Below are 8,645 nucleotides of genomic sequence, written 5' to 3'. Positions count from 1 at the left end.
TGGGAACTCCCCGAAATTTTCCTCGCCCTCGCTTCTACCACGGTTTTTCCCGTCATGGACGGCCCAAAGAATGTCATGCAGCTGCATCTCCGGCCCACCCAGGACGAAAAGCCCATTTTCTGTCATGATTTTTTGTCATAGAAGTAGGAGCCCACCACATCTATGATGATACCGGGTTTTGTCACAATTATCGTCATAGAAGTGTCATATGTATGACAAAAAAATTTCGTTCGGCCCAAAATGTCACGGATGTGTCTTTTTTTGTAGTGATGGCGCCGACACAAGCTGATAAGGGGAAGAAACCTCTGTCTTCGGCTAGTGCGCCTCCGGCCGCCGAGCCCGCAGTTGGCTGATAGCTGGTGCTCAACGAGGAGGCCATGGGAAGGTGCGTCCCATGCTCGCCTCCAGCTTCAATGAGTGGGGAAAGACGGTGGCTTGGCCAGCGTCTCGTGCTCCCATTTACCGGGCAGCCACCGAGGCCCCATTCTTCATCGACGCCCTTTGGGCCGGGCTGGTCCCTCCTTTCTCCGTCTTCTTCAATGTTGTGCTTGCGCATTATCAGATCCACATGCTGCAACTTGATCCTCAATCAGTGACCCTTCTCGCCGTCTTCGCCTTTGTTTGCGAGGCCATGGTAGGCATTGCCCCTTCAGTGGCCCTTCTCCGCCACTTCTTCTCGATGCACTTGATTGATCCCCGACAGAGCTCAGGATGCCTAAGCTTTCAGGCCGTGGCGGCAACGGCCGGCGTGGGGATTGACTTCGAGCTCCCACCATCCACGAGCGGGTTTCGTATATGGTGGGTATTTGTTGATGTCGGAGTGCTCAGCCCCTGCTCTCTTCTCCGTCAGCGCCCGCTATTCCCAGCTCCGGTTGGTGCCATCGAAGGCTCACCGGTTCACGCATTGCCCCTGTCTGGCTCGGGCTGAAGTGGCTTAAGGACCTTGATGTGACTGCGCCTATGGTGGTGAAGAAGTTCATCTGGCACCGAATCGCTCCGCTTCAGCGCCATTCTCAATCGATGTGGGCCTTGCTCAACAGCAAGGACCACATGAGACTTCAGGAGTCCAGGCTCCCCCTTGAGGCACGGAGAACGATGCTCGAGGTCCTGACGGGTGTCCCGTTGCCAGACAACATGCCAAGGAAGAGTTTCCTTCTGTACCGCTGCTTGAACAAGGCGACATTCGCGGAGCAGATGCCCGCCTTTGATGAGTGGGGGCTGCGTCCAGTCGGCCTCGTGGGGCCCTGTGAGAACCCCATCGTCGTGGTTCCTCTCCCTGCCACCAGCGTCGAGCTCACCCCAAGTATGGATGCAGGGGGGTGAGCACCACTGGGGGCCGATGGTGAAGGTGCCGAGATGCTGATGCCGCGCAGGTCTCCAGAGGCGTCGTCCTTAGGAGCTCGCGACTCTTGCCCTGGGGCGGTGGTTGAGGAGGCGATGCAGCCCGCGTCTCCAGAGGCCGGGGCTCCTGAGACCTCGACAGGTCGCTGTGACGCAGGGCCTGATGGCTCCCCTCAGCTTGGCGCTCCCGAGGCTGCCTGAGGGAGTCCTGGATTAGGGGGTGTTCGGGTAGCCGGACTATACCTTCAGCCGGACTCCTGGATTATGAAGATACAAGATTGAAGACTTCGTCCCGTGTCCGGATGGGACTTTCCTTGGCGTGGAAGGCAAGCTTGGCGATGCGGATATTCAAGATCTCCTACCATTGTAACCAACTTTATGTAACCCTAACCCTATCCGTTGTCTATATAAACCGGAGGGTTGTAGTCCGTAGGCAATCAACTCCATACACAACAATCATACCATAGGCTAGCTTCTAGGGTTTAGCCTCCTTGATCTCGTGGTAGATCTACTCTTGTACTAACCATATCATCAATATTAATCAAGAAGGAGTAGGGTATTACCTCCATCGAGAGGGCCCAGACCTGGGTAAAACAAAGTGTTCCCTGCCTCCTGTTACCATCCGGCCTAGACGCACAGTTCGGGACCCCCTACCCGAGATCCGCCGGTTTTGACACCGACATTGGTGCTTTCATTGAGGGTTCCTCTGTGTCGTCGCCTTTAGGCCCGATGGCTCCTTTGATCATGAACAACGATACGGTCCAGGGTAAGACTTTTCTCCCCGGACAGATCTTCGTCTTCGACGGCTTCGCTCTGCGGGCCGATTCGCTCGGCCACTTGGAGCAGATCGAAAGCTATGCCCCTGGCCATCAGGTCAGGTTTGGAAGTTTAAACTACACGGCCGACATCCGCGGAGACTTGATCTTCGACGGGTTCGAGCCACGGCCAAGCGCGCCGCACTATCTCGAGGGGCATGATCTAGCTCTGCCCCCGGACAGTGTCCTGGAGGCCGCACACGCATCGGTTCCGACCCCTAACTCGGAGCCTATTGCACCAATCGAGGATGAACGGTTGGACGTCACCTCAGGGGCTGCGATCCCGAAAGCTATCAAGCCGAACGCTAGCCCCACACTATGCACGGCCCGTGACTCCGAAGATCCGGACTCCTCCCCGGACTCCGAACCCCCCGCGCCCCTGCCAATCGAATCCGATTGGGCGCCATAATGGAGTTCACCACCGCAGACATCTTTCAGCATTCGCCTTTTGGCGACATCCTGAATTCTCTTAAGTCTCTCTCTCTTTATCAGGAGAGCCCTGGCCTGACTACGGTCAGCGGGGGTGGAATACGGACAATGAGGAAATTCAAAGCCCACCCACCACCCACTTTGTAGCCACTGTCGACGATCTAACCAACATGCTTGACTTCAGCTCCGAAGACATCGACGGCATGGATGACGATGTAGGAGACGAACAGGAACCAGCACCTGTAAGGCGCTGGAAGGCCACCTCGTCATATAACATATATATGGTGGATACTCCAAAAGATGGAGACGGCGATGGAACATTGGGGGATGACGCCCCCAAGAAACAGACAAAGCGCCGACGTTAGCGGCGCCGCTCTAAATCCCGCCAAAACAAAAACGATGATTCCAGCACGGGAGATAATACTACCCCGGACAGCACCGAAGAACACCCACCTCAGCAAGATTCGGCACAGGAAGATGGAGAAGCCAGCCCTCATGAGAGAGCGGCAGACCGAGAGGTCGAGGATGATAACTATACGCCTCCCTCCGAAGACGAGGCAAGCCTCGACGACGACGAATTCGTCATACCATCAGACCCCACCGAACAAGAGCGTTTTAAACGCAGGCTTTTATCCACGGCAAGCAGCCTCAATAAAAAGCAGCAACAACTTAGAGCTGCCCAAGATTTGCTAGCTGACAGATGGACTGAAGTCCTTGCGGCCGAAGAGTATGAACTCGAACGCCCCTCCAAGAGTTACCCGAAGCGCAGGCCGCTACCCCGATCAGAGGAGGAAGCACCTACATCACCAACGCATGACATGGCAGACCGGCCACCTCGCGGCCGCGACAGAGAAGCCTCTTGGCCCTCCACCCAAGCCATGCCCCGACGCCGCTCAACTAAGGCACGGGAAAATGCGCCCGACCTGCGAGACATACTGGAGGATAAGGCAAGACAAACAAGATCAATCTACGGATCGCGCAGGCGCCCTATGGCATGTGATAATGATCTTCACTCCGGATACAACAAATCCGGCCGGGCCGAACACAACAGACATAGCTCTTCCGAGCTGCGTCGTGATATAGCCCAGTACAGAGGCGCCGCACACCCGCTATGCTTCACGAATGAAGTAATGGATCATAAAATCCCAGAGGGTTTCAAACCCGTAAACATCGAATCATACGATTGCACAACAGACCCGGCGGTATGGATCGAGGATTGTCTCCTTCACATCCACATGGCACACGGCGATGATCTACACGCCATCAAATACCTCCCGCTCAAACTTAAAGGACCGGCCCGGCATTGGCTTAACAGCTTGCCAGCAGACTCAATCGGTTCTTGGGAGGACCTGGAAGCCGCATTCCTTGACAACTTCCAGGGCACTTACGTGTGACCGCCGGATGTCGACGACTTAAGCCACATAATTTAGTAGCCAGAAGAATCGGCCAGACAATTCTGGACATGGTTCCTAACAAAGAAAAACCAGATAGTCGACTGTCCGGACGCAGAGGCCCTAGCAGCCTTCAAGCATAACATCTGCGACGAGTGGCTTGCCCGGCACCTGGGACAAGAAAAGCCGAAATCCATGGCAGTCCTCACGACACTCATGACCCACTTTTGCGCGGGAGAAGACAGCTGGCTAGCTCGCAGTAAGAACTTATCAAAGAACCCTGGTAATTCGGATACCAAGGACAAAAGTGGCAGGACACGTCGGAATAAGCAAAAACGCCGCGTTAACAGTGACAACAATGAAGACACGGCAGTCAATGCCGGATTCAGAGGCTATAAATCCGGTCAGCGGAAAAAGCCATTCAAAAAGAATACTCAGGGCCCATCCAGTTTGGACTGAATACTCGATCGCTTGTGCCAGATACATGGCACCCCCGAAAGGCCAGCCAATCACACTAACAGGGATTGTTGGGTGTACAAGCAGGCAGGCAAGTTAAGGGCCGAAAACAGAGACAAGGGGCTGCACAGCGACGACGAGGAGCCCAAGCCGCCGAACAACAATGGACAGAAGGGCTTTCCCCCACAAGTGCGGACGGTGAACATGATATACGCAACCCACATTCCCAAGCGGGAGCGGAAGCGTACGCTATGGGACGTATACGCGATAGAGCCAGTCGCCCCAAAGTTGAACCCATGGTCCTCCAGCCCGATCACTTTTGATTGAAGGGACCATCCCACTAGCATCCGTCATGGCGGCTTCGCCGCATTGGTTCTTGACCCAATCATCGACGGATTTCATCTCACAAGTGTCCTCATGGACGGCGGCAGTAGCCTGAACCTGCTTTATCAGGATACAGTGCGGAAAATGGGCATAGATCCCTCAAGTATTAAGCCCACAAGAACGACCTTTAAAGGCGTTATATGTAACACCCCGGATGTAACTTTCCCTATTTGTACTCCAACTCTTGCCGTTTCAGGCGTTAAGTTGTTTTATTTCCTCGGGTTCGGGTCTTTGTCTCCGTGTGTTGTTTTCGTTGTCATGCATCTCATATCATGTCATCATGTGCATTGCATTCGCATACGAGTTCATCTCATGCATTCGAGCATTTTCCCCGTTGTCCGTTTTGCATTCCGGCGCTTCGTTCTCCTCCAGTGGCCATTTCTAGCTTTCTTTCGTGTGTGGGGATTAAACACTTCCGGATTGGACCGAGACTTGCCAAGCGGCCTTGGTTTACTACCGGTAGACCGCCTGTCAAGTTTCGTGCCATTTGGACTTCGTTTGATACTCCAACGGTTAACCGAGGGACCAAAAAGGCCTCGTGTGTGTTGCAGCCCAACACCCCTCCAATTTGGCCCAAAACCCACCCAACTCTGCTCCATGTCCTAGAGCGTTCGATCACGATCGCGTGGCCGAAAACCGCACCTCATTTGGACTCTCCTAGCTCCACTTATACCTATAAATACACCCCCCTAAAAATTCGCGGATCTCCCCTTCCTCTAACCCTAGAAATCGCCTCCGCGCCGCGCCGGACATTGTCCGACCCGGCCGGACACCGCCGCCGCCCTCTCCCGAGCTGCCATGTGGCAGGCGCCGCCTCCCACCGCCGCCAGCCCGCGGAGCCCGATCCGGGCCCCCGCAAGCCCACGCGCCTCCCTCCACACCGCGCCGCCGCCTCCCTCGGCTCCGGTGGCCGGCGCCACCGCGCTGCCATCTCCGGCCGCCGGAGCCGCCGGAGCTCCTCGCCGACCTCGCCGCACCGTCCATCGCCCGCGGCCGCCGCCTCCTCTCCCTCGCCGCCGGACGCCGCCCCCATGGCGCTCGCCGCCTCACTGCCCGGATCCGGCAGGCGAGCCTCTCCCCGTGCCAAGTCCAACTCCGGCGAGCTCAGCCCCTCTCCGGCGATCCTCGGGCAACGCGCCGCTACAGTACCCGGACTCGATCCAGATCTGGGACGAGGGTTGACTTTTTCCTCCGAACCCTAATTTTTATGCAATCTTCATCATGCTATATCTCCGCATCCGTAGCTCCGATTCATGCATATAGCATATCAAAATATTCGTCTCGACGAGTACATCATTTCATTCCATTGCATCATTTTCATTTAAGTGCATCTTGATGCCCTAAATGCTATTAGAAGGAGGCTTCGTGAGTTAATTGTCAGATCTGCTAGTTCATCTTAGACTTTTGTCATTTTTTGCCATGATTGTTGTGTGCATGATATGCCTGTGAGTCCTTCATATGTTTTGTTAAGCATCTTGTTATCTTTCCAGAGGTGCAACCCATGCATTTTTAGGATGTGTGTGGTGACTTGTGCAAGCTTGCAAAGTGAGGCACCCGGTAAATCTGTTTTCAGGGACAATTTTCACTAAGTCTGGGATTATTTAGTTCATGATGCCATATGTTCTTGCTGTTTCCTAGTGATCCGTGACTCTTTTGAGGATGATCAATAAAGGAGTTTTGTTAATCTTGTTATGCTCTATCCAACCATGTCTTTACTTGAAATTATGGAGCACCCTAGCTTGAGTCAATCGAGCTCTACTTTTGCTTCGTTGTGAATCTGGGCAGATCGTCAACTTGTTTGCGATTTTGCCTATGTTATTGTAGTTGATCCGTGCATGCTATGCCATTGTTCTTGCCATGTATATTTTGTATTTTGTGCCTTCTTAAAGGATGTATGCTTGTCTTTCCATGACTTGCACCGTGGTGGGTGCATCGAGCTCGTAAACATGCCTTCGTGAGTTATGTTTCAGCATGTCCCAGTTTTCACTAAGTCTGAAAACTGATTATGTTTTTGCTATGTTCGTGTGCTTGTTAGTATATTTTGTGATCCCTTTTGGCTCAAGGTCACTAAGGGACTTTTGTTAGGCTTGTTGATTAGCTCCCTGCCATGTCTTTCTTTGTCATGTTCAGGTCCTGTAGCATGTTGTTTTGTTGCTCTGAAGAGGGCTATATGATCTGAAATTCCAGACAAGTGTCAATTTCACTAAGTCTGAGATCTGTTTTACCATTTGCGTTTTTTCCATGCTTGTTCGAACCTGTTAATGGATGATTTGGCCGTAGCTCAGTGCTAGACTTTTGTTAAGAATCTTGTGTGCATCCCTGCCATGTATTTTGTTGTCATGTTTGGGTGCTGTAGCATGTTCATTTCATTGCATTTAGATGCCTACTTGCTGTAAATCGCAGACCGGTGTCATTTTTGAATCGCTTGCCATTTCCAAACCGTAACTCCGATTCCGGCGTTCTTTATATCGTTTTCAAGCGATTTCATCTCATGTTTACAATGGCACACTTGGTTTTCCAAGTTGAGGCCAGGTTCATGCATTTTCCTGTCATATCTTGCTTTTGGCATCCCGCATCGCATCCCGCATAGCATACCATCATTGCATCTTATTGTTTGAGCTTGCACGTGGTTGATTGTATCCTTGTTGCTTGTTAGTATTGTTTTGGTAGAGCCGGGAGACGAGTTCGCTAACGAGGAGCCCGTTGAGTTTGCTTTTGAGGATCCAGTCAACTCTGACAGCTTTGCAGGCAAGATGATCATACCCTCGAAATCACTACTATCTTTGCTATGCTAGTTTGCTCGCTCTTGCTATGCCAATGCTACGATGCCTACCTTTTGCTTGTCAGCCTCCCAATAGCCACGTTGAACCTTTAACCCACCATGTCCTAGCAAACCATTGATTGGCTATGTTACCGCTTTGCTCAGCCCCTCTTATAGCGTTGCTAGTTGCAGGTGAAGATTGGAGCCGTTCCTTGTTGGAACATTTATTTACTTGTTGGGATATCATTATATTTCTATGTTATCTTAATGCATCTATATACTTGGTAAAGGGTGGAAGGCTTGGCCTCTCGCCTAGTGTTTTGTTCCACTCTTGCCGCCCTAGTTTCCGTCATATCGGTGTTATGTTCCCGGATTTTTGCGTTCCTTACGCGGTTGGGTTATAATGGGAACCCCTTGATAGTTCGCCTTGATTAAAGCTTTTCCAGCAATTCCCAACCTTGGTTTTACCATTTGCCACCTAGCCTTTTTTTCCCTTGGGTTTCCGGAGCCCGAGGGTCATCTTATTTAACCCCCCCGGGCCAGTGCTCCTCTGAGTGTTGGTCCAAACTGTCAGCTGCCGGTGGCTACCAGGGGCAACTCTGGGCTGGCCTACCGGAAGTTTGGACAATCTGAGTGTGCCCTGAGAAAGAGATATGTGCAGCTCCTATCGGGATTTGTCGGCACATTCGGGCGGTGTTGCTGGTCTTGTTTTAACCTGTCGAAGTGTCTTGAGTTACCGAGATACCAAGTCTGATCGGAACGTCTTGGGAGGAGGTCTATTCCTTCGTTGACCGTGAGAGCTTGTCATGGGATAAGTTGGGACTCCCCTGCAGGGATTAAACTTTCCAAAGCCGTGCCCGCGGTTATGGAAAGCCGTGCCCGCGGTTATGGGTAGATGGGAATTTGTTAATGTCCGGTGGTAGATAACTTAAACCTTAATTTAATTAAAATGAATCAACTGTGTGTGTTACCGTGATGGCCCCTTCTTGGCGGAGTCCGGGAAGTGGACACGGTGTTGGAGTAATGCTTGCGCAGGTTGTTCCTCTAGATTCTCGCTCGCGCTTTGCC

The sequence above is a fragment of the Triticum urartu genome, chromosome 5A (genome assembly GCF_056163025.1).
Source record: "Triticum urartu cultivar PI428250 chromosome 5A, HENAU_Tu73, whole genome shotgun sequence".
Classification (NCBI taxonomy): domain Eukaryota; kingdom Viridiplantae; phylum Streptophyta; class Magnoliopsida; order Poales; family Poaceae; genus Triticum; species Triticum urartu.
The sequence above is the reverse complement of the archived record's forward strand: the minus strand, read 5'-3'. Positions refer to the sequence as shown.